This window comes from Pelodiscus sinensis, chromosome 2 (assembly GCF_049634645.1).
Source record: "Pelodiscus sinensis isolate JC-2024 chromosome 2, ASM4963464v1, whole genome shotgun sequence".
Lineage (NCBI taxonomy): Eukaryota > Metazoa > Chordata > Testudines > Trionychidae > Pelodiscus > Pelodiscus sinensis.
In genome coordinates, this window is record NC_134712.1 from 119,067,151 (window position 1) to 119,090,720 (window position 23,570).

Consider the following 23,570-nt stretch of genomic DNA (forward strand, 5'->3'; position numbering starts at 1 on the left):
AGGAATTACTGTACCACAAAAAAAGCATGGCCCCTTTAAGGCCATTGAGGCTTTTTTTGATGGTGGCCATCTTGTTTTCGTCCTCTGTGCCACAAAACAGCTTCCCTGCGGAGCCAGGTAAGTGGAGGGAAGGGGGGGCGGGTCTGGGAGAGGTTGGGGGCTGGGCCCGGTTGCTGAGTGTCAGAGGGTTGCCAGGTGTCTGGTATGTTCACCTCCTGGCAGGGAAAAAAAATCAGAAAATACTGGACATTTTAGGTGTCTGGTATTTTCTGACTTTTTTTTTTAACTGGACAGGAGGTGAAAATACTGGACTGTCTGGGTCCATACCAGACACCTGGCAACCCTATCGGGATGTCCAGGTGTAGGTGACGTGCAGGAGGCTGGGGATGTGTGTGAGACGGAAGGTTGGAGGTGAGGAGGGCTCAGGGTGGGGATGGGGGTCCCATCCAGCATGGGCCTTTTTCTCTCCCCTGACCCCACCCCCCAGCTGCCACAGGAGCATTTTATTTTTCTCTTTTTTCCCCCCCAACCACCAGGGATCTTTTTTCTCCCATAGCTTCTCCTTTCCCCTGGTAACATGACCAAGGGTGGGAGGGGGGGGATACTTACTAGTGGGCTGTCAGGCAAGATGGTGGAGTCCCAGCCCTGCTGGCAATCTCTTGGTGGTATAGCTGCCTCCAGTGACCACTCTCATATCTCATCCCTCTGAACAGCAGCCCCTCCCTTTGCATGTTATGGAACTCTGACAGGTGATGCCGGCATTTCATCTGCCCCTCAGCACTCCTGTGCTGCTCCTACCCTCTGCCTTGGAGGTGCCCTTCACTCCTGGGAGTCTCCTGCTTGCTGTGCAGGGCACAGGAAGAAGAGGAGGGGTGCTAATGTCAGGGTGCCCCTCCCTTCACTGTACCCCATCTCCACAGAGCGGGGGGGGGGGCAGGATGGAGAATGTTTGCTGGCTGCTTTTGGGAGTGGTGCAGGGCCAGGGTGGGGGTGAGCCTGCCTTAGCGCCCTATACCACCAGCTAGAAGCCACCTGTGGTAAGCGGTGTCCAGCTGGAGCCAGCATTCCAAACCTTGGCCCCAGTCCTGAACCTCTCCTGCCCCCAAACTCCTGCCCCCAGCCTGATAAAAGTGAGTGAGCATGGAGGATGGAGTGAGCAGGGGCAGGGCCTCGGAGAAGGTGCAGGAAGGAGGCAGACAAGGGTGTTTGGGTTTGAGGTACATCCTGGATTGCACTTAAATTCAAAAAGTGATCTCATGCTTAAAAAGGTTGGGGACCATCGTTGTACATGAATATGAAGTTATATGAATGTGCTGTATAGGCTGACACTAAAATATACTGTGGGTTTGGGAAATGCCCAGACGCTAGCTCTCAAGAGACAACGACAAGGAAGGTAACCAAGTCCTGGGTGGCTGCTGAACAGACATCACCAGCCATTATCTAGAAGAGGAGTTACAGTTCAATGACTCACTGATAGGATGCACCTTGGGGTATTGTTTCATTTTATGATTCAGCAATGCTTGCAAACGGGTTTTGTGCTAGATGCATTAGAATTGCAATGTTTTGATATTTTAGGCTCAGTAATTAACATTTTAATCTGTTTCTGTGATATTCTCTAGGGTGCCAGAAAAAGGTGGTGGTGTGTGGGGGATGGAGGGGGGATGGGGATATTGCACAATTCAGCTATGTAGCTGGGATGACTGCAAGAGAGAACATAGAACAGCTTTTTGCTTCAGTGTGGGTATTATTTAAATGGAGTCCTTGGGCTGGTTTAAGGATGCATTATTGCTTATATGATAAAGATCTGAGGTTATTAGTTTTAGATTATGTGGTGGTTTCTTTCCCTCTCCTGTTACATGTTGGTGTGGTTCAGCAAGAGGAGGGAGGCTAATTTATGTGTCTGTGATGGTGTGTGGGGATGGGGGATTGATTACAAACCAGAATGGACTAAATCAATGATTGATGTAACTTTCTGGTGAGTAAAGTGGCATTGTTCCAAGCATGACTATTTCCCAAATATATCTGCCACAGTTAGCAAGATATCCACTAGCACTGCCTATATGCACTACATTAACACTTCTTTGCTATCTTTTATCTGGAATTGAGGATACAAAACCCATCAATAGACATGGATTAATTCAAACCTTTCAACACCTTTGAGATGAAAAAATACTATATAACCATTTTGCAGTATAGGAACCTAGAATAGGGACTGTTTAGCTGAATTTCCCAAAGTTACAGTGTATATCCCTGGTAGATCTAGGAAGAACAGCACCTCATATTCATATGGAATGAATCTCCCCCTCCCAATTTCCGATCTTAGTCCCAATAACTACTGTGCATGACTTTTCCTTAATATAATTTAAATCCAGAAAGACAGTGATATAGAATGCATTTGCATGAATAAAAATCACATTCTTGTATTCATTACTACAACTATTTGTTTTACACAAACAGGGCCCATTAATGCCCTTCAATACAGTAGTGTTGACTAATTAATTGATTACAAGTGCTCACTAGAACATTAATTGCAACTATACATCACTTTTAAGTGGTTGTAGTCACTTCTACCAATAGGAGTAGAGCAACTGGCAGATTGCTGTGTAGCCCATAAGTATTCTGTGGTGGATAAATCATTTGAGGCCCAATTCTTCCACCCTCACTCAAACTCAGCAGGTTGTTGTATAAGGAGATCTATTTAAACCACGAACTAATTACAGAGTAAAACATAACTTGGCACAAGCAAGTGTGACAGAACTGGGCCATTTGTTAGTGGATTAATACAGGATGCCAAGCTCTTTTCTAAAATCAAGCATTTTGTACCATTAATACCCAGAGATTATGGTTTCCAAATAATTGCCTATTTCTTCCTTCTGTTTTTGTTTGAATTCAAATATTGATAAAAAGGAAATTTAAGCATGGAGGGATAAGTTCTGAGTAACAGTACAATAAAAGCAAACTGTATGGCATTCAACATTTAAGTCATAAAGCAGTAGTTAAGCTATTATTGTCTTCAGTAAGGCTAAGTATGATCGTATCAAGGCAAAAATGAAAATGTGTAATGGCTTAGTTTGGAATTACCTTTCCAGGAGGAACTAGAAACAAACAAACAAACAAAAAGTTATGAAGCAAACTCAACACTTTAAGCCAAACCATCTTGATAACAATGTAAAGGGACCTGTTGAAACTTTAAAAATTGAACCAGATTCTCATCTGATGTAAATTAATTAGCTCTGTAAAAGTCAGATCTATATGAAATTCTCTACCTATGTTGCAAACAACATATTAGATGAGTTCTTTGGCTAGGGGACACCACTACAGCAGTACAGTGAAGCCTTTGAATTAAGTATCATAGTAATTGGTGGAGTTCTTTGATAGCAGGGCCTGGGGTGACAGCTCCCTATTCTTCTGCCGCGGTGTCTCCCCTCAGCCTTCATTCTACTATCTCTCAGGACTGAATCCTCACTTTGCTTGACTAATGCTAACCTTCACCCTAGTCCTTTCTCCTATCTCCTTCAGCATTGCTTTGGTGCTCTACAGCTCACTTTTTCCTTTAACTACTCTCCCTATTGGCACCTTTAACTTCAACCCCCACTGTCGGTCACATTCATTTACTCTTGCCACAACATTCACCACCCTAGAGGGGATGTTTGCATTTTGTGCTCCTTTGACTCCTTCCTGAATTTGCTACAGCAGTACATCTAAAATGTCCCTCACCTTGTGGTTCCACTTTGCACCTCCCATCAGATGATTCCAGGATTATACAGCTTTTCCTGATTTCATTGCTTCTCTTCTGCCCTGATCGTCTCTAGATTAATCTGACCTCCACCTCAACAGGATGATCTCTATCTTGGTCTTGCCTCCAAACTGGGAAAGGGTATCTCTGGAGTGAATGCAAACATGTGACCCAACAGGTAGAGTGCAATTTGGATACTAGGATTCCCTGGGTTCATCCGAATAATGCTATACTGTATTCACTCTCCAATGAAAGCCCTTGTCACACTGGTCATCATAATCCACTGAGATATTTGTGTGAAAACGTGAAGTTATTTAGTACTGCAATCTATGAGGTAAAACAGATTGGAGAGGATCCAGTGGAGGGCAACCAAGATGATTAGGGGACTGGAGCGCATGACCTATGAGGAGAGGCTGAGAGACTTGGGCTTATTTAGTCTGCAGAAGAGAGAAGTGAGGGGGGATTTGATAGCAGCCTTCAACTTCCTGAAGGTAGGTTCCAGAGAAGATGGAGAGAGGCTGTTCTCAGTACTGATGGATGGCAGAAAAAGGAGCAATGGTCTCAAGTTGCAGTGGGAGAGGTCCAGATTGGATATTAGGAAAAACTATTTCACTAGGAGGGTGTTGAAGCACTGGAGTGGGTTACCTAGGGAGGTGGTGGAATCTCCATCCCTAGAGGTTTTTAAGTCTCGGCCTGACAAAGCCCTGGCTGGGATGATTTAGTTAGGATTGACCCTGCCTTGGGCAAGGGGCTGGACTCAATGACCTCGTGAGGTCTCTTCCAGCCCTAAGATTCTATGATTCTAACAGCTCACAAAAAGGCAACTCCATACTCCTAATGGCAGGAGCCAAGAGATGCTTATTTTCTTCTTTCTGGTCATATACATGTAACCCCTCCTGTTGGCTAGCCCAGTGTGAGGTTATTCAGCATAGGGGAAGCTTGTGACTTCTTACACCACTGTGGGGGGAGGGCTAGGCCTGAGGCTGCTTGGTGTGCTCTGCGTTGTGTATGTGTGAGTGCACCTCAGACCAGACCCACTCCGACAAATCACCAGGAACAGGCTTTATTCTGTAAAAAACATAGAAGAGGAAACAGTTCAGCAGCCCCTTCTCTCAGCATGTAGCCTGTGTGCTGCTTCTAGCACAGTCCTTGCTGAGACCCTGCTGGGGCCAGAGGGCACATCCTGGCAGGAACCAGGAAGTTCTCCCAACATGCTGAAGTTTGTAGTCCACAACTTGTAGTTCCCAGGGCTGCTGCTGAAACACACTGGACCTTGGGCTACACACAGATGGAATATTTTATGGTCCACAATGGTCATCCACTCAATGAGTTGAATGCTAATGAAATCTTCAGAGAGGAAATTAACGGGAAGAGGTGGGCAGGCAGGGCTGTCCCTGAGAGGGTGTGGGAGTTGGGGTAACCTCTCCTGTCCTGAGCACCGCTCTGCCTATTCCCATACCTGCTCCTCTCCTGAAAGATGTGATCTTGGGATTACTGGGGGAGGGGCCTGGTGCAGGGTGGTAGGAGGAGTCAGGCCCTGCCATACTCACTGCAGTGGCAGGAAGTGAAGAGCCCCCACACCGCCTCAGCCCGCTGCACTCCCCCAAAGCTTTATGTCACTCAGCGGGGAGGGCGGGGATGGGGCTGAGGCCAGGTTGCTCTGCTTCTTGCCACAGCCGAATGGAGCAGACTTCTGTGTTGCTCCACTTTGCATGGCTCCTGCCACCAAGATGAGTGCATGGGGAGCCAACCCATGTTACTGCCCTGCACCAAGCCCCCCAGGTAATCTCTCTCACGCTGTGTCTCATGGCTATTCTCAATGGGGGGGACCGTGCCATCCATAAGATGGTTGAGCTGGCTGCTGCAGATCCCCCACACAACCCCCAAAGTGCAAGGTTTCAGGTAGCTGTCTTCAACTGTCCTTCAGACCAGATAGCTCCGGCAGTAGGAATTATCCTATTTTGGGGTAAGTATCTTGGAACCATATCTGGGCTACATCTGACCCCTTGGTATTCCTTCATTCCACGAGGACAACAGACAGAAATCTTGATATTTATGAGAAGGAGTAGGCTTTGTGGAAAAAACCAAAGAGCAATTTGGGTGAGAGAAATGATTTTAGACAGGAGGATAACTAGTCAATTGGGTTCAGGTTTTAGAAAATGTTTAATGTTAGTGTTCATATGAAAACATTTGTCCCTATCTGTCACACTAGTTTTTATTTGAATTCTTTCTAAAATAAAGTTCCTTTTCATTTCATAATTGAAGTCTGCTCTGTGCACACTAACTGAGCATCTGTCTAGGGTACACTGTTCATTGGGAACAGAGGATCTCTGCAAGTACCCAGCTATTGATGGCAGTATACCACATAGGGATGCTTTGGAAGGACTTGAAGGCTAGGGTGCATCTGTTATCAATTTGCAAGGTAAAGACACAGCTGATAGGCCAGAGGCTGAGTGGCTCTAAGTTAAGGAACTAACATCTAGCTAGTACAGGCAAGACTCCATTGTGCTGGGGACAGGTGATAACAAGATGACCCCCACAGCCCTAGGCAGAGGGACTAGGGGTGCTACAGTACTGCCCCAATTTTGTGTGCTGTGCTGGGGTCCCAGCCACTGGCCTGTTCTGAGTGCCTTGCTGCTACCCTGGGTTCACGTATGCCAGCTCTAGAGGATCCTGGACACCAGCCCTGCTGCCTCTGGAGGTCCCAGCTGCTGCCTCTATGGGCTCTACTGTTTCCCCTGGAGTCCAGTTGCCAGGCCCATGGGCCCCGCTCCTCAGCCTCATGCGTGGAGTTCCACAGCCACCCCTGGCTGTGGCCTCACCCTGGGATGGTGAGGGGCATGGATCAGGGAGAAGGGAGGGTTTCACAGCTCAACAACCCCACCCTAAAAATTGTCCCATCACTATTAGCCTTGGGTGCCCGGAAAAGCATCATAACATGACAACACATTTTGTCTGTGAGTGAAGTAATTACAAATATGTGATTCCTGTTGCAATCTAGTCAACCTGAATGAGATTTATTCTGTTTAAAATGTAGCCCAGGCAAAAGAAAGAAAAATAAAAGTTTAGATTTGTTCCAGGAATTATCCTAAAATACCATTTTTACATACGCTTAGCTTTTGCTGTTAAACTAAGACTGTTACATTAGGCCAACAGGAAGATACATGGGTGAATTCTCAATGAACTGCTTAAAACCTCATTAAAATAGTGCCATCCATTATTCAGTACTGTAAAGCATTTTGGGATATGGGTAGTATAAGAGAATCTGCAGAATAAAATTGTACATTAGTGGACTGAACTGTAGATCACATCAACTGTGTATTTTAATACAGGCAGTCCCTGGGTTACAAGGATCCGACTTACATCGGATCCCTACTTACAAATGGGGTGAGGCAACCCCACACTAAATGCTTCCCCCCAGCATACCAGGGAGATGCGAAGCTAGCCCCCCCCCCCCAGCAGACCAGGGAGACGCGGAGCGGCTTTTCTCAGCAGACACCTCACCTTGAGAATAAAGGACTGAGGGAAGTGAGGTGTGGGAGAATAAAACTGAGCTCTGGAGAAATGTTTGGCTACAGTTTCCCCTACAATATGTACCAGTTCCGACTTACATACAAATTCAATTTAAGAACAAACCTACAGTCCCTATCTTGCACGTAACCCGGGGACTGCCTGTACTTGGTGAGTAGAGAGGCAAATAACATTAAACATAATTTTGTTATTCCCCTTAGTAATGTAGGTATCAGCCTTAATGGACTATTCTTTTCATACTGTACAGTTTTAGTCTGGTAGCAAGGAAGAGAGAGAGCTATTATAGCAGACACTGGCTTATCTAATGTTATCAGCATTTATTCAAGTAATGATACTGTTTATTAATATTGCCATGTGTTGTTTCTCATTCACCAGCAATTTATGTTCAAACCGAAAGCATGTTGTAAAATTCTTTGCAATGTTCTCTGGGAAACATCACTGGCAAACAATATGTGTTCATGAGGATGCAAATATTTCATATATGTGCAAATATTTTGAATCTAAAAGGTTTATGCTTCTGCAAATAGTTTCGTATGACTCTCTCTCTCTCTTAAACACTTGTGTGTACTGTATGTATATTGTGAGACTGGGCAAATAATTTACAATCCGTTTATTTAACACACATTGCCTCTTTACCAGTGTGCAAATTATCTGTGAATGCCACATTTCCCCCCTCAGATGTATTTGCAATTATTTACTTAGTAATTTGTAGTCTGGAGATTGTTTACAAAGTTAGTTGTTATGTATATGATAGCTGAAACCCAAACTGGGATTAGCTTTGATTAGCTATAGATGCTCTCCCCTGTCTCCCCTCCCCTGCTCCCCGGTTAGATAAAAATTGGGGTTCTGGTTTTCAATGCAGATGCAAAATCGAATTGTCACTCACAAATATACTTTTAAAATGTGCTGCGTCAGCAAATATTTATGTGATTAAGCTTGGGTGCTAGAATATTCCGGGAAAGCAAACCCAAAGCAGCATTGTAACCATGAACTTGTTTACAAATATAGGGGAAAGTCTGGTAATTTGTCTTCTGTATTCATCCACTGCAAACTGTGTGCATGTGTAAACCCTTGTCCACAGGCAGGCTTCTCCTTGACTAATGTCATCTTCTATTTTGCTGCAGTGCATCTTGGCTCTTTCTTTTAAGGCTTTCCAAAATACTGCTGCTGCTGAAGCAACTTCCTTCTCCTACTTTTCTGAGCACGTGACCTGCTGTTTGAATCCCTCTGCAAACGTCTTTCTTCTAAAAATTAAAGAAGCTCCTTTTCTTCACACACGATGCCCCACGTGACTATTCCTTGCAGTGAGTGTTGCTCTCTCCTGCATCTGCTGTGCAAAGGAAGGTTCAATTTCTGAGCTCTCCTACCCATGCATCATCTGTGTATCTGTGCAAAATGGCCCTCTCATGGACAGATAGGCATCTGTAAGCTATAAATCCTCCCTCCTGTTACTGCCTCCCACCTTTTGGCAGTATGGGAAGGGATGGTCACCTGGCATTGCTGCTGCAGATGCTATTGTGTTCATTTCTAGGAAAGAGACTGAACGCAGAGCCTGAGCAGGGAGTCGTGGGAGACTATGGAGTGAGGGCTGCTATAAGCAAGATGTGATGCTTCCAGAAAATGCAGCTATGTTTCATTTCAAGCTTTCATGGCTCCTCTCAATACAGACCTGAACTTATTGGCAAATCTTGGTTGGGTCTCTCATTGGCAAGCCCTCAAACTTCATTTCTTTTGTAGTTTAACATAGATCATGTCATGGTAACACCCCACTCAGAAACGTGCAGCTCTGATAACCTGGCCCTCGCATCAGCAGTGAAATAGATCTATCTATCAACATGAGAACCGTTCGTACCACACTGTGCTGCAGAACGAAGTGACTAAAATAAAAACTGCTCTCATTGATCCCTGTAGTGTATGGAAGGTGTTGGTTCCAATTTTTAATCTCTTAAGTAAAGGTTTAAAAAGAATAATTATAGCAGGCACAACAAAAATCAAATATACCTGTGGCTTTCAGACCTCAGAAGGGAAGTGTGAACTGGTTCAGCTAAAAATCTAAACTTCCCTGAATTTTTATTTGGATCCAAGTGCTTGCTCCCTCTCTCCCTCTCTCCCCTTTTAAATGCAACTACATCTTGTATCAGTTTTGCTTGCTTCAGCTGAAGCAGAAGTGCTGAAATACTGTAGCAATACACAGCCTATTGTTAAAATATTTTCAGCACAACTGGACACAGTAAGTGTCACAAATCTCGAGAATTTCCAGCCTTATTTTGCTGATTCTAGGGGTTCAGAATTTTATAGTGGTCAAAGAGGGCTCAGCCCTTCATCCATCCACATGAGTGGTAAAACTCTCTCTCGTTGTGCAGGATCAGACTCATAAACATCTACACTTTGAGATGCTTATTCAGACAAAACTTCCAAACCTTTAAGAGAGTCACCAATCAGTAGATATGGTTGCTATCCGCTCCCATTATCACTGACAGAAACATAAGATTAGAAGAAGCTTGACCATCCAAATAATAAGTGGAGATTGCACCTGATTCTCCTGTCACTCATTCCAGTTTTGATCCATTGACTTTAGAGTTCACTTAACTAGGTATATAAGTGAGATCGGAATCCAGATTTATTGATTTGAGAAATAAAGCCTCACCCTTAACAATATTTATCTTAAGATCTAATAAATGCTTTTCAGCAAAACAGTACATCACTGTATGCATTTTTACATATATTCATTATTGGAATTGTTCAAGGAGCTAGGATAGCATGCCAGCTAATGGCAAAATGTAGCAAGAGATTTTTCTTCCCCTATAATCAAAGGCTTTAAGATGTTTAAAGTAAGAAGCATAGGAAAAACTACTCCCTTATAAGGAATGAAACTATACCTTTAATGGAATTCAGCACACCCAGTTAGGATACACTTTCTTGTACAGTTAATTTGACTGGCTTTACAGTGTTGTTAAGCCATGTTGACATTCTTCTAGACCTCTTGTATTACTCAAATCTCAGAAGAAATTTATTGATATTTCATGACCATATACTTGTGATGAGTCTCTCTATCCCCATTTTACTGGTTAGCTAATAGTTGGTGACCCAATTTTGATTTCCTTCATATGTATTTACTAATTTTCAGATTGTGGATTGTTCATAAGCTGTTTCCTGACTATTTGTGTTGTGTAGTAGGGATCTAATCCATATAATGTCATTTGCGCTTCTTAACTGCATGACTGAAAAATTTTAGGTAGGAGAAGAATATCACCTGTCTGATAAATATTCAATAATAAGTAATGCATGGACTTTCAAACAATCAACCACAAATGATAAATTCATCAAATTTTCACAATACTTTCAATTGTTTCAATAATTGCAAATAACAAATAATATACTATGAATCCTGCTCAACTTTAATCACAAATGGAGTCATGAATCAGGGTAGAATTTTTTTTGTATACTATTTGACCAGTCTTCTAACAGATAAACTGACAGGTATATTCTTTGTGTGTTTTTAGCATTCAGGGCCCTTTCCTTTGGGTGCAGACCCTAGAATTGAAACTCTGCACACTGGGTTGTCATGCAGTCTGTAACTGCTACTACTGTCACATCATTTACATGAAGAATTTTTATTACAGATGTGAATGTTCACTGGCTTTGGAGATAATCATTCCTGTCACACCGACACAGGTTGTATGTAAAACAATGCTTAACAATTTGTAGCTGTTTTTATGACTGTCACTTGCAATTCCAAAATACTATGACTTTGAGTGCTATACTTTAGAAGTCAGTGTCTTGTGATTATTGTATATAATGCGGCAATTTCGATTCTGAAATATGCCCTATTCAATGAAGCTTGACGTCTATATTAGAGTTTTACTGGGGAAAAAGGTGTATTGCTTACAGAACTTTTATGTTGCCATTAGTTGATCCAGGGCAGTATTCATCAACAGTTAAATCCAATTACTTTTAGATATAGAAGTGAAGGTGTAGAGTAGTTAATAAAACAGGATTTCATGACTGGGTTTCTTAGGGCAAAGGAGAGGCCTTATGGGAACAGGAGGGGCAGGAGCAAAGTGGAGTAGAATGTGTGAGGGGAAGAGGGAAGAAGTGGTAGGAATGTGGAAAAGCACTGACAAATGAGCATAGGTGATCCTGAGGAGAAGGTGGAATTCCATAGCAATATCATTATTAACCAGTCTAGGAGAGGAGTTAAGATAAGGTCTGGTAGTGCGTAAAGGGGAAAGAGATGGAGGAGCTGCAGACAGAGCTAGATGGCTCTGAGGGAGTGAGTGGCAGGGAAGTGGCAGTTTAATGATCTCTGAGATGTTCTAGAGCTCAAGGAAGCCTGATCAACAACCAGTGGTGCCAACAGATGATCAAGATGCTACAGGTGCACTTCAGGATAAGGCCATTGCAGAGAAACAATTTCAGGCCAGCAGTTGCAGGCCAGTTGACCTGACTTCAGTACTTGACCAACTGGTTGAAACTATAGCAAAGAACAAAATTGTCAGACACAGAAGAACATAACTTGTGGGGGAGGGAGCACAACATGGTTGTTGTAAAGCAGGGATGGGGAACCTCAGACCCAGGGGCTGGATCTGGCCCCTGGCTTGCTTGGATCTGGCCCCTCAGGTTATCCCCCTCCCAACATTGGAGAGCCCACATTGGCATTCCAGCCTGCCCACTGTCCCACTGTGGGGCTGCAGCACATAAAAACTACTAGGCTGGGTTCCCCCTAGGTTTTGGTATGCTGGGGGAACGTGGGGAGTGTCTTTCTCCTTCTCAGTTGGTGACCACATCAGTGAGGATTTTTTTTGGGGGGGGGGGGTTTCTTTTTTACTTGCTTCTCACTTGTGTGTGTGTGTGGCCCCTGACTGATTTTTCTGTTGGGTCAGTGGTCCCAGACTCAAAAAAGGTTCTCCACACCTGTTGTAAAGGGAAATCATGCCTCACTAACCTACCAGGCTGCGCTTAAAGGGTCCCGACCCCCACCCCGGACACACAGTTCTCAGGGGTGCCCCGCTTGCAAAGAAGTTCTGGCTTGGAGTGCCCGGAGTACCCACACTGGGCACATCACACCACTCGGCCATCAGACCGGCTGCACTTGCCGCAGGCTGCCATCTGGGGAGAGAGGGGAATTGGGGGGCTGCAGGAGAGCTTCCATCCCCAGAAGCCCGCAGAGCCAGCCCTGTCGTCACCATCGGGGGCTCGTGCCCCATTCCTCCCTCACCTCCTTCCACTTACCCTTCCCTAGCCCCCCTTCTTATTGATGTACAAAATAAAGATAACGTTTCTTCCAACATAGACTCTGTCTTTATTGAACAAAACTGGGGGAGACTGGGAAAAGGAGGTTGGAGAGGGGAAGAGAAAGGCTGGGAGAGGGGAGGGCAACTAACATGATCAGGGGTTGGGAACAGGTCCCAGATGAAGAGAGGCTACAGAGACAGGGACTGTTCAGCTTAGAAAAGAGGAGACGGAGCGGGGACAGAATAGAGGTCTCTAAAAGCAGGGGTTGGGTGGAGAGGGTGCATTCAGAAAAGTTCTTCCTGAGTTCCCATAAAGAAGGACTAGAGGACACCAAAGGAAAGGAATGGGTAGCAGGCTTCAAACTAGTAAGAGAAAGTTGTTGTTCTTCCCAAAGCAAATAGTTAACCTGCGGAACTCCTTGCTGCAGGAGGCTGTGAAGGCTACAACTAGAACAGAGTTGAAAGGGAAGTGAGATCAAGTCATGGAGGTTGGGTCCATGGAGTAGTCTTAGCCAGGGGGTAGGAGTGGTGTCCCTGCCCAAAGTTTGTGGAAGGCTGGAGAGGGACGGCACGAGACAAATGGCTTGGTCACTGTCTTCGGTCCATCCCCTCCAGGGTCCCTAGGGTTGGCCGCTGTCGGCAGACAGGCTACTGGGCTAGATGGACCTTTGGTCTGACCCAGGACGGCCATTGTAAGCTCAGGGCTCAGGGTCGGGGGTCTCAGTGGACCCCCTTGATTTTCATGCACACCTGCTCCTGGGTGGCCAGGCTGGCAGCTCTCCTGCCCTAGACGGCCACTTTCCTGTGCCTAGTGCGGAGATCGTGGACAAGGTCCACGATGTCCACACTAGTCCAGGAAGGTGCCCGCCTCTTGCGGTCCAGGGCAAGCTCCCGGGAGCCGCCAGCCTGGTCCCGGGAAGAGGGGGTGGGCTGGGGGACATTGGGTGGGTGGCTCTGTGCCATGCCAGGTGCAGGGTCTGCCGGCTGGGTGCTGGCAGGCTTGCACCTGGCACGGGCACCGTAGCCAGCCCGTGCCCCTTTAAGGGGTCCGGGGCCGGGAGGGGGGCATAGAGTTTCCCTGGTGTTGGCCAGAGTGGCCACCAGGGAAACCTGGGGAGGGCTAGCCTCCCACTAGTTGGAATTAAGGGGCTACACACCCCTTAATTCGAACTAGCTAGTTCGAACTAGGCTTAATCCTCGTAAAATGAGGTTTACCTAGTTCGAACTAAGCGCTCCGCTAGTTCGATTCAAATTCGAACTAGCGGAGCGCTAGTGTAGCGCCTATTAAAGTTAGTTCGAACTAACTTTGTAGTGTAGACATACCCTCAGGTACCTTTCCCCCTACTCTAACAAATATTATGAGGTCACCACAATGGAAATGTTGCATTCGCTGAGGTCTAACCTAGTAGATTGCAGAACTTTCCCTTTAAACTCCCAAAAGCGCATCGCTCTGAGTCAATGGTAGACACTGTACTACGTCAAATTATTGCACACAGCGGGGACATGAACCACTGACTTGATAAAACTGGGTACTAAAAAGTCGACCTCAATAAGTTTGACCTTCGCTTGTAGTATAGACCTGGCCTAAGAATGTATTCTGTGTTTATACTCTATGAAATGCTTGTAAGTTGTTGCATGTATTAACCTCACTTATGTTGTTATTCCAGGCCAAAAGAAAATATGTAAGTCTTGGGTGTAACCAGAGGTGAAAGCAAGGCAATGCGACCTGGTGCACCAGGTTAGAGAATGGCCAGCTGTACCACCCTCTACCATTTTAGGCAGTGGGGGGGCTACAGTTACACTTATCCAATTGCTGGGGGAGGTGGGGGGTTCTGTTTGCTGTGACTAGGGAGTGAGGAGAAAGTGCACAGCCTGCATATATTCCTCCTGTATGTATTCCTCTCCCTCCTGACTGCTCAGGGGAGGGGCAGAGAAGGAATGCATGCAGCCAACAGAGGAAAAAACACACAGCGACTGGGTAAGTACAGCTGCATTCCTCCCACCCCTTGGGCCACTTCTGCCCTCATCGTGCCCTTGGGATCCTCCCGCACTCATACCTATACCCCCTACCCTGAGTCCTGCACCCTTCACATCCCCCTTGCTCTGAATCCCTCCTCATACCCCCGTGCCCTGATCCCTCCCAACATGAACTCCTGCATCCCCAACCTCCTGCCCTAAGTCTTGCACCCCTTCACACCCCAACCCTCTGCCCTGTGCCCCTCCTGCATGCCACATCACACTTAATACAACAGTACCCGTAAGAAATTTGCCAACCCCTAACCCTCACTCCAAGGTACCCCAAAGAGGGGGGAGGGGCAGATTGTGATAGGACAGTTTCTGTAAGAAATGTGTTACTTTCACCCCGGTTATAACATTGAAAATATTTTCTCTGTCCTTGTGACTCCAGGCACAGGAATCATCCCACTCCCACAAGGACAATCAAAATTAGATGGGCCATCAAGGAATATGGCCCTATGACTCCTTGCAAATTCTCCATGCAAGGAAGCTTGTTCTGGGGACTTTGAAGCTGAATCAAGGAAATGAAAAAAGCCACAGGAAAATTTTCTCTCTTGTTACAGTTATGAACTCTTGACAGGACCAGAGAGCCTAAACTGAAGAAAAGGTCCCCAAGGGGTTAACTCTGGTTCCATACTGAAAGACACTTTGAATTGACAGATCACAACTACCGTTTCATTCGTAACATTTAGCTGACAACTCATTGTATGTGTGATGGTTTGCTTTAATCTGTAAATAATCCTTTTTGTCTAGTTGATGAACTTTTAGATAGTTTAGTACAGGATTGGCTACAGGGATTTTCTAGAGTACCAACTGATCTGGGGTCAGTGACTTGTCTTTTGGGATTGGAAGCAACCTGAATATGATGTGATTTGTGTGTGTGTAAATGACCATTTATTGCTAAACCATGTAATCTGGCTGGCAAGATAGACCCCCTTAAACTCTCCAGTCTGTGTGGCTGCATGGTGAGACTGTTACAGTGATCCAGCAATTGATATTTGTTACTAGTTTGTGAAATCTAATTACAGAATATACCACCAGTTTGGGGTGTCTGCCCTGTTTTGAACAGGCTTCCCTGAGGGAGGCATTCATGGTCATGAGTCATGACACCATAGTCCAATAGTGTGACACCATGGACATAGTTTGAGGGAGGATGGGGGGCATTACCCCCAAGTCTCAGGCAGGTGTGACTGATAGGAGCTGCTTCTCTCAAATATGGAAGTCAAACTGTGGATATGGGTAACACTGACATCTGGAACCCTCTGTCAGGCTTCGTAGAAATATCCAGAGCAATGTACTGGTTTATTAATGGCTATGAATAGTATGTGTTACTAATATTCTTGTAGCACCTAAATGCCTCAATCAGTATTGAGTGACCAATGTATTAAATGCTGAACAAATACAAAATAGAAGTTGGCGCCTACCTAAAGAGCTTACTTTCTAATAGTAGTTCCCAAACTTTTCGGCATCGCACCCCCCTTTTTGATTTTTGAAAAACCTTCATGCCCCCTGTCAGCCGATGGTCAGGGCAGTGTCTGTGTGTATGTTACACCCGAGTCTTCAACTGCTAGGACACAAGGTCCTGTCGCAGCGGGCAGCCTAGGGAGGCTGACGGGCGCCCCGAGGAGTTTAACGTCCGTGTCTTTAAGCGCTAGGATCGGGATCCCTTCACGGCGGGCAGCTAACAGATTCACCCAAGTTTCTAGGAAGAGCTTACTACATCTCAGATTTTGACTGCTAGGATATAGGATCCCTTCGCACCGGGTAGCCTAGGGAAGGCTGAGAGATGCCCCTACGGATCTGTCCCCTGGAAGCGACACGATCCAGACGCCCAAGCTCTCCCTATACCTGTCCCTATACCTGAAGTTCTTTTAAATTGTGCTTGGTTCTGTTACAGCAACTGAAGGAGTCAGGTTAAAACTTAAACAGTTGCAGGTTTATTAAAGAAGCTTATAAATCATATGGTTACAATGGCTATTGCTCTATTTCTTAGCTGCTAGCAAATATAGATCTTAAAATGGTTACAAAGAAAATAAAGATAAATAATGGTACCAAGTGACAGCTTAATCTTTAAAGAGCTCTAAGTCTATGTGTACACTTAAGACGAAGGACATATCCAGGTACAATTTTTACCCCCTTCTGTGCCTCTTGACTCCAGCATATCAGGCCAGGGCCAGTCCCTCAATTCCTAGGAAAGACAAATACGAGGTGGGCGTCTCTGTGGAACCTCGGGAGGCCAGTCACCTAACTCAACCAGCAGATAGATGGTAGATTGACACTCAGAGTAAGTGTGCTGCTGGACCCATCTTTATACCCATAGGGGCCTGTATCCTCTTTCTTATATAAGATGCCAAATAGTGTTGGTCCGTCTTTGTGACGCCAGTTCTTACAAGGGAGTTTCAACTTAATTTACACTTCTAAGAGAGAGAACTAAATTGTGAGTACTGGACATTCTTTATTGGGTGGGAGATTCCTCCCCCCGGACGAGTGTGTGTTCGTATCAATATGGGTTTCAATCAAGGGCACTCCTCTGCTGCCTCTAGGTCAACAATTGGCGTATCTCTGTTTACAGCCATCCAGGGTCACAGCAGCCAGCATATCTGGGCCTCCTGTGAAGGCTTCAAAGACTATGCTGATTTTACTGCTCTGTGTGCCCTGTATGCTTCCAGGCAAGCAAAGATGGATGTTATTGGTGGGGGTTCCTGTCTGGTTACACCCTCCCGCCCGCCCCAAGAAAATAGCAGCAAAACTTGTTTATCAAAAAAAAGGAACTGACTGGGGCAGCAAAACTTGATGAGTCACCTCGTGCCCCCCTGGAATTTCTTTGCGCCCCCCCCCCCCCCCCCAGTTTGGGAACCCGTGCTCTAAAAGATGACACACACATTCTGAATTTAGGTGGCAGTGAATGCAAAGGGAGTAATTTTTATTCCATATTATATAAAAAAAACCAGGGCTCGCTGAACCGCGGCGAGCTTCCCTCGCCAGCCGTGCTGTCCGGCGATCTGCGCATGCACAGATCGCCCGAACCCAGCTCTTCCGGGTTACAATCTACTCACCACATGCGAGTAGATTGTATTATTTGTCGAGCTGTGTGTGTGTGTGTGTGTGTGTGTGTGTGTGCGCGCGCACACACTAATGCTAGGAGTCAGGGTAACAAGCAAGAGGAAGTGGATGGTCTCATTGATGAGAGAAAATTTAATATGCACTAAACCAGTGGTTCTCAAAGTGTGGAGTCCACAGTCACCTTCCAGGTGGGCCACAGCTTGAGGCTCAGCTTCCCACTTCTCACTGCAGGTGTTGGGAGGGGGAGCCCTAAACATTGTGGGCCGGATCTGGTTCACAGGGGGGAAAAAGCTGCTCCACACGCTGCTGTTCCTCCTCCCCTAGCTGGGGCAATGATAGCACAGGGAAGGGGGCTTTCCCTGATGCTTCCATTGGCCAGAATTCTGGCCAATGTGAGCTGCGGGAGGTGGTGTCCGGGAGTGATGGGTGGCACAAAGTCAAGTAAATCCTCCTCCTCCCTCCCCACTCCACACCCATTCCCTGCCACACCTTCATTCCAGTCCTGCACCCTCCCTTCTAGTCAGACACCCCACTCACTCCACAAGCTCTCTCCTGCACCCAGCAGAACAGATAGCCACTGCGGGGCCTGGGGCAGAATGGAAGGCAGTTCCACACTCCTGCAAGAGTTGGGGTTGAGGGCAGTCAGTCCTTACAGCCACATGGACCATGGTGCTGGCCCCCCACAGCCCTCAAAGCTGTACAGAGTGGCACTCTACTGCTTCCATGGCAATTAAAAGGCACTCTGGGCCCCTTTGAAGGGCTGGGTCCCAGGGAAATTGGCCCCTCTGCCCCCCGATGGCAGGCTGGCTAGCACACTACTTCCCACACCACCATCCCCTCCTATACACATTTTATCATCATGGGTTGTTGGCTGGTGGAAAGGTTTGCATTGAGTGTGGAGGGCTGTGGGCCAAAAAGTTTCAGAACCACTGTAGTAAACACATATTTGGGTCCCCAAAAACACATTTGGGTCTGGAGGTACCAGCCAATGACCCTGGAGGCAGCAGGTAAGCTGCAGAAGTGTTTGTGGAAATACTTTTCCAAGAGCGATGTCCAGTTACTTAGGGTGTAATGGGGTGCAGCCACAGATGATCTGTTGGGGCTGTTCTCTGGGGTGATCACTGTACCACTGACACTCAGCTTCTTGCTCTCTGGGGCTCCCCACCATCCTCTCCTGCTGGGCCAGATTCTCTTTTCTCCCCAAGTCAGGCATAGAGCTGGGGTTATCCCCCATGGCCCTGAACAGCAAAGCAGACACTGAACCACTTCAGCTCTGCGAGAAGCAATTTTAGGGCACAGCACTCAAGAAACCACTCCCCAAAAGGGGTCAAAACTCCAAATAAATCCATCTTTCTCTGAGTAAAAGCTTTACACACAGAAAGCTCATGTGGTCGTCCATCCTGTTCATCAATGAAAGAGAGGTATGCAGATTGCTCCCCCCAGGCAACAATTATTTACAGTGGGCTTGTCAGTGAAAAAAGGTGACTTTATTGAGTACAAATAGTATGATTTAAGTGGTTGCAAGTGAAAATGTACAAGGCAAAGTAAATTACAGAATTAAATTTTAAAAAACAAAACGGTATAGCTAGTTCTAATACACTAAAAAACTTATAAGCAGTCCCTTATCCTAAAGAACTTATTCTTCTTCGAGTGGCCCTGTGGGTGCTCCACTCCTGGTGTCGGGTCCTGTCCCAGCGCCGCGAATCAGAGAGCTATCAGAGCCGTGTCCGCTGGACCGCGCATGCGTGGCTGCCTTTGGCGGCATTCACGCCTTTGATCTGTTGCGCGTGGTCCAGCCCCACTCGGTTCCACTCATCCGCCTCTGTCGTGGACGGAGCTCCCTTTCTGTCAGTTTCAGCTTTGATCATTCTCTTTAGATCTCTCATCAGTTATTTATTCTCTTCACTAGTTTCTCATTAGCTATATAAAAAAAATTTTTTTCTCTCATAACTTTGGGACAAGCCGTTGTGGCTACCTTCTTTACTAAAGGAATTAGGAGACAGGTGGACGTGGGAAAGCAGCTGCTCAATTTCTCTCTCCCAATCACTTTCAACTATGCCAGGCTCTTGAGGCTGATGCCATCCCCACCTCTGGGATAGGAACACATAAGCGGCAGGCAACATCTCCTGGGACGGCTGTTATAGACAAGAAGAAGGCGTCCCCAACACAATCCCTCCCGCCTACCAGCAGGGCAAGATGCCCTGAGAGAGCTTCTGGGGCTACTACCCCACGACAGCAAGTGGCTTCCAGGGCAAAGAGATGCCCTGATCCGGGACTGAGAGCACGAGCCGCGTCAGCTCCAGTAGCAGCGCGAAAGCCAGCACCGCCAACAGCTGCTCGAGCGGTGCCAGCTGCGGCGCCATTAACTCCTTCGGTGCCGAATCCACAAGCCTCCCCTTCTGCACTGCACACTATGCCGGCACCGACCACATCATCGGCATTATCAACACCGTCCCCATGCAGGGGTTCCTTGGCACCGCAGCCACATTCGGCACCGAGCTCTTCAGCTGTGCATGAAATTGACAAGGCTCCCCTGCCTAGCAAAAACGGGGCAAAGGAAATTTACAAGGCACTGTCTCAGTCTCCTACCTTTTCGCCAGGACCATCTCCTTCTCCACCAAGGTACCGACAGCACTGGGACTACAGTGTCTCTCCTACCTACCAAACCCACGGATGACTCACCTATAGGGACACTGTCTACATAAAAGCGTGACTCTCTCCATCATGTTCTTGTTCACCCAGGCGGTCACCAAGTCGTAGATCACCTAGACTATCACCGCAGTACACGATCCTCCAGATACTCATCCCCAGAACATTCTGAACAATATTATGGACACTACTATAGGACTGACGATGATCGTTCCCACCATAGGCACGCTTCTTTATCCTACAGAGGCTCTTCATGTACCCACCGATCACCCAGCATGCAATACTTACCTGAGTGCTCGCAGCAGATATTTTTGCCACCTCCACCGAAAAACCCGGCCATTCACCATGAACACTCGGAACCAGAAGAAGGGCAATTGTCCAAAGCAGATCCTCAACTGGGCATTTCCCCGACTAATTGTTCCTCTTCTTCACTGGATGAAGCAATGATTCCAGGTGACATCTCTGTCATGGCTCCTTCCCCACATTGGCATGATAAATGCAGAAGTGGGGGCCAGCAAGTGTACCCCAAAGCCTTATGTACCAGGCTTTGGTATAAAACTTCCCCCAAAATCTTAAAAACCAAGATCTTGGGAATAAAACTTCCGCTGCCACCACCCAAATGTTGCTAAAGAAACCAGGGGAAAGATCATTTGGGAAATCTTACCCATAAAATAAAAATCAGGGCACACTATTAACCAATGCAAGGTTAATAAAAAGAAAGGAAAGAACTTTTATTATTACAACAATATTCCTGTTGTAAGCATAATGACTAGATAGGAAGGTAACAAAATATACTCATGGAGAAACTCCATGGGCCTAGAACTTAGTTACAAAGAAAAGCCAAAACATCTTTTAAATAGTGCCAGATCTCAGATCCCATACCCAATCCTTAAAACAATAAAACCTAACGAAACTACCTAAATTTTACCCTACTTACAGAAAATGAAGAATGGTGTCTTGGAGAGAGAGAGACATGCTTGTCCCTCTCTGTAGCTGCAGAGAACTCCCTCCCAGAGACAAAAGGGAGAAAAGAAAACCCAAATTCCTTTGTCCCAGGTTGAAAGTGCCACCTACATTCCTACTGGTCACTCCACCTGGCTAGGTGTAGTTAACCCTTTAATCCCCAGGCTGCTGGCTAACCCTCATAATCATGACACACCTCTTCACTGGATGACCTGAAACAGTTTTAGGACCTGCTCAAAAGAGTTGCAAACACACAGGAAATACAATTAGCAGACGTTCCCACTAAACAACATCATCTCCTGAAGAATCTGCGACAACAACAGCGAGCAAAAATCACCCTTCCTATTGATGAAGCAATCATGGAAGTGGCAGAGGAAATATGGCAGACCCCGACATCGGTTGCACCAACAAAAAGGTCGATAGGAAATATTTTGTGCCCGCCTAAGGGATTTTCTTTTCAATCATCTGCAATCCAACTCCCTGGTAGTTGATGCGGCGCGGCACGGTGCGGCACAAAAACACATTGCCAAACAAGGACGGTAAGAAGTTTACTCTTTGGCTACGTTGTTGTTATGTATTGCAAATTATTTGGCCCATCTTTCAAACCATAACTTTGACAATTATTCAAAGTTGGTGGAGTTGTTACAACATCTCCCAGATGCCAAGAAACCTTTATTAAAGGCCATAGTCCAAGACGGGTACGTATCCTGTAATACTACTTTAGATGGCCATGGATGTGGCTGATACAGCCGCACGAGCCACAGCTACGGGAGTCGCCATGAGACGGTCTTCCTGGTTAGCCTCTGCAGGAGCCCAGCGGGAGCTTCAGAATAAGGCAGAAGACCTACCCTTTGATAAGCACAAGCTTTTCGCTGCTAACACCAATGAGGTTCTCCATTCTGGCAAGGACTCCCATACTACTCTACATACACTGGGAATGTACACACCTCCTTATAGGCACAAACGTTATTACCCCTATCAACGAAGGTATGATTACAAGTTTAATAAACAACAACCACGTGCCCAAGATAATCAGCATTTCCGACAATGTCCTCAACGCAAATAGACCCAGGTAAACAGTTCATCCACTCTACCTGCAGCAAAGCAGAAAATTTGACTTCCCCGTCGAGGATGCAAACACGATTCCTGTGTTCAACAACATACGACAAAACTCTGTCCAGGCCTTTCACCATCAGCTGAAGCCATACCACCATCATTGGTCCAATATCACCTCGGACAAGTGGGTACTGGAAGTAGTACAATCTGGTCTCTCCATTCCCTTTCTCACTATTTTCCCAACTACCCCATCTGCCCTGTCCCTTTTCAGGGACCTCTCTCATGAGCACCTGTTGAAACAAGAAGTTCAGCGCCTTCTGAACATTGGTGCAATAGAGAAGGTACCAAGATAGTTTTGGAGGAAAGGATTTTATTCCCGATACTTTCTCACCACAAAAAAGACAGGAGGACGGAGACCCATTTTGGACCTACGCAAGTTAAATTGCTACCTCCGGAAACATCGATTCAAGATGATGACTTTAAATACTATCACTCCATCGTTGAACAAGGGAGACTGGTTTGCAGTCCTCGACCTGCAGGACGCCTACTTCCACATAGCAATCCATGTGGCACACAGGCATTTCCTCCGCTTCCAACTAGGCGAAGATCATTTTCAGTACAGAGTACTGCCTTTCGGTTTGGCATGCACACCCAGAGCCTTTACCAAAACCCTAGCAGTAGTGGCTGCCCACTTACACAGAGTAGGACTGACAATTTTTCCTTATTTGGATGACTGCCTTATCAGAGCATGAACTTATACAGGACAGCAGTGATGGATGGTGATGGGTCTGCTGCTGTTACCTGCACAGCGTGTGCCATGGTTGTCTTCCTCCCGGAAGACAGAATAGATTTCATCTGCACGAAGTGCAAGCTGGTCGACATTTTGGAAGAAAAAATTAGACGACTGGAGGCCCAAGTGTTGACCCTACGCTCGATCAGAGAGGATGAAGACTTCCTCGATAGAAAGCAGCGTTTAATCCTTCAAGCATGGAAGGAAGAGGAACCAGAGAGGGCAGTACGTGACCAAGAAGAGAACTGGCAGCATGTAACTTCTAGAAGGGGAAAAAGGCCAGCATGGGAATCCCCCGATGCTATAGAAGTAAGTAATCGCTTTCAAGCTCTCTCCACAGGCTCTGCAGAGGTGAATTCTTTGGAAGGGACCTCACAAGGAAGAAACCGGAAGTGAACACCATCTACTGGAAGGCATGGGATGCGTAGTCCTAGGGATGGGGGTTCCACGGCCACCACCCCCAAAAGAAAACGACGGGTGGTGGTGGTCGGGGACTCCCTCCTAAGAGGGACTGAACCATCCCTCTGCCGTC

At 46.4% G+C, this 23,570-nt stretch overlaps 1 protein-coding gene across 6 annotated transcripts in view; it reads left to right on the top strand.

The window, feature by feature from the left end:
- RNF152 (ring finger protein 152) overlaps positions 1-23,570 on the top strand; it is a 242,485-nt gene that overhangs the window by 66,639 nt on the left and 152,276 nt on the right. For 2 of the 6 annotated variants that reach the window (XR_012901721.1, XR_012901719.1), the window contains exon 3: positions 10,891-10,942. The exons of the other annotated variants lie outside the window; for them this stretch is intronic. The gene's annotated coding sequence lies outside the window, so the exon portion shown is untranslated. The remainder of the gene's footprint in view (positions 1-10,890; positions 10,943-23,570) is intronic. 6 annotated transcript variants of the gene reach the window in all.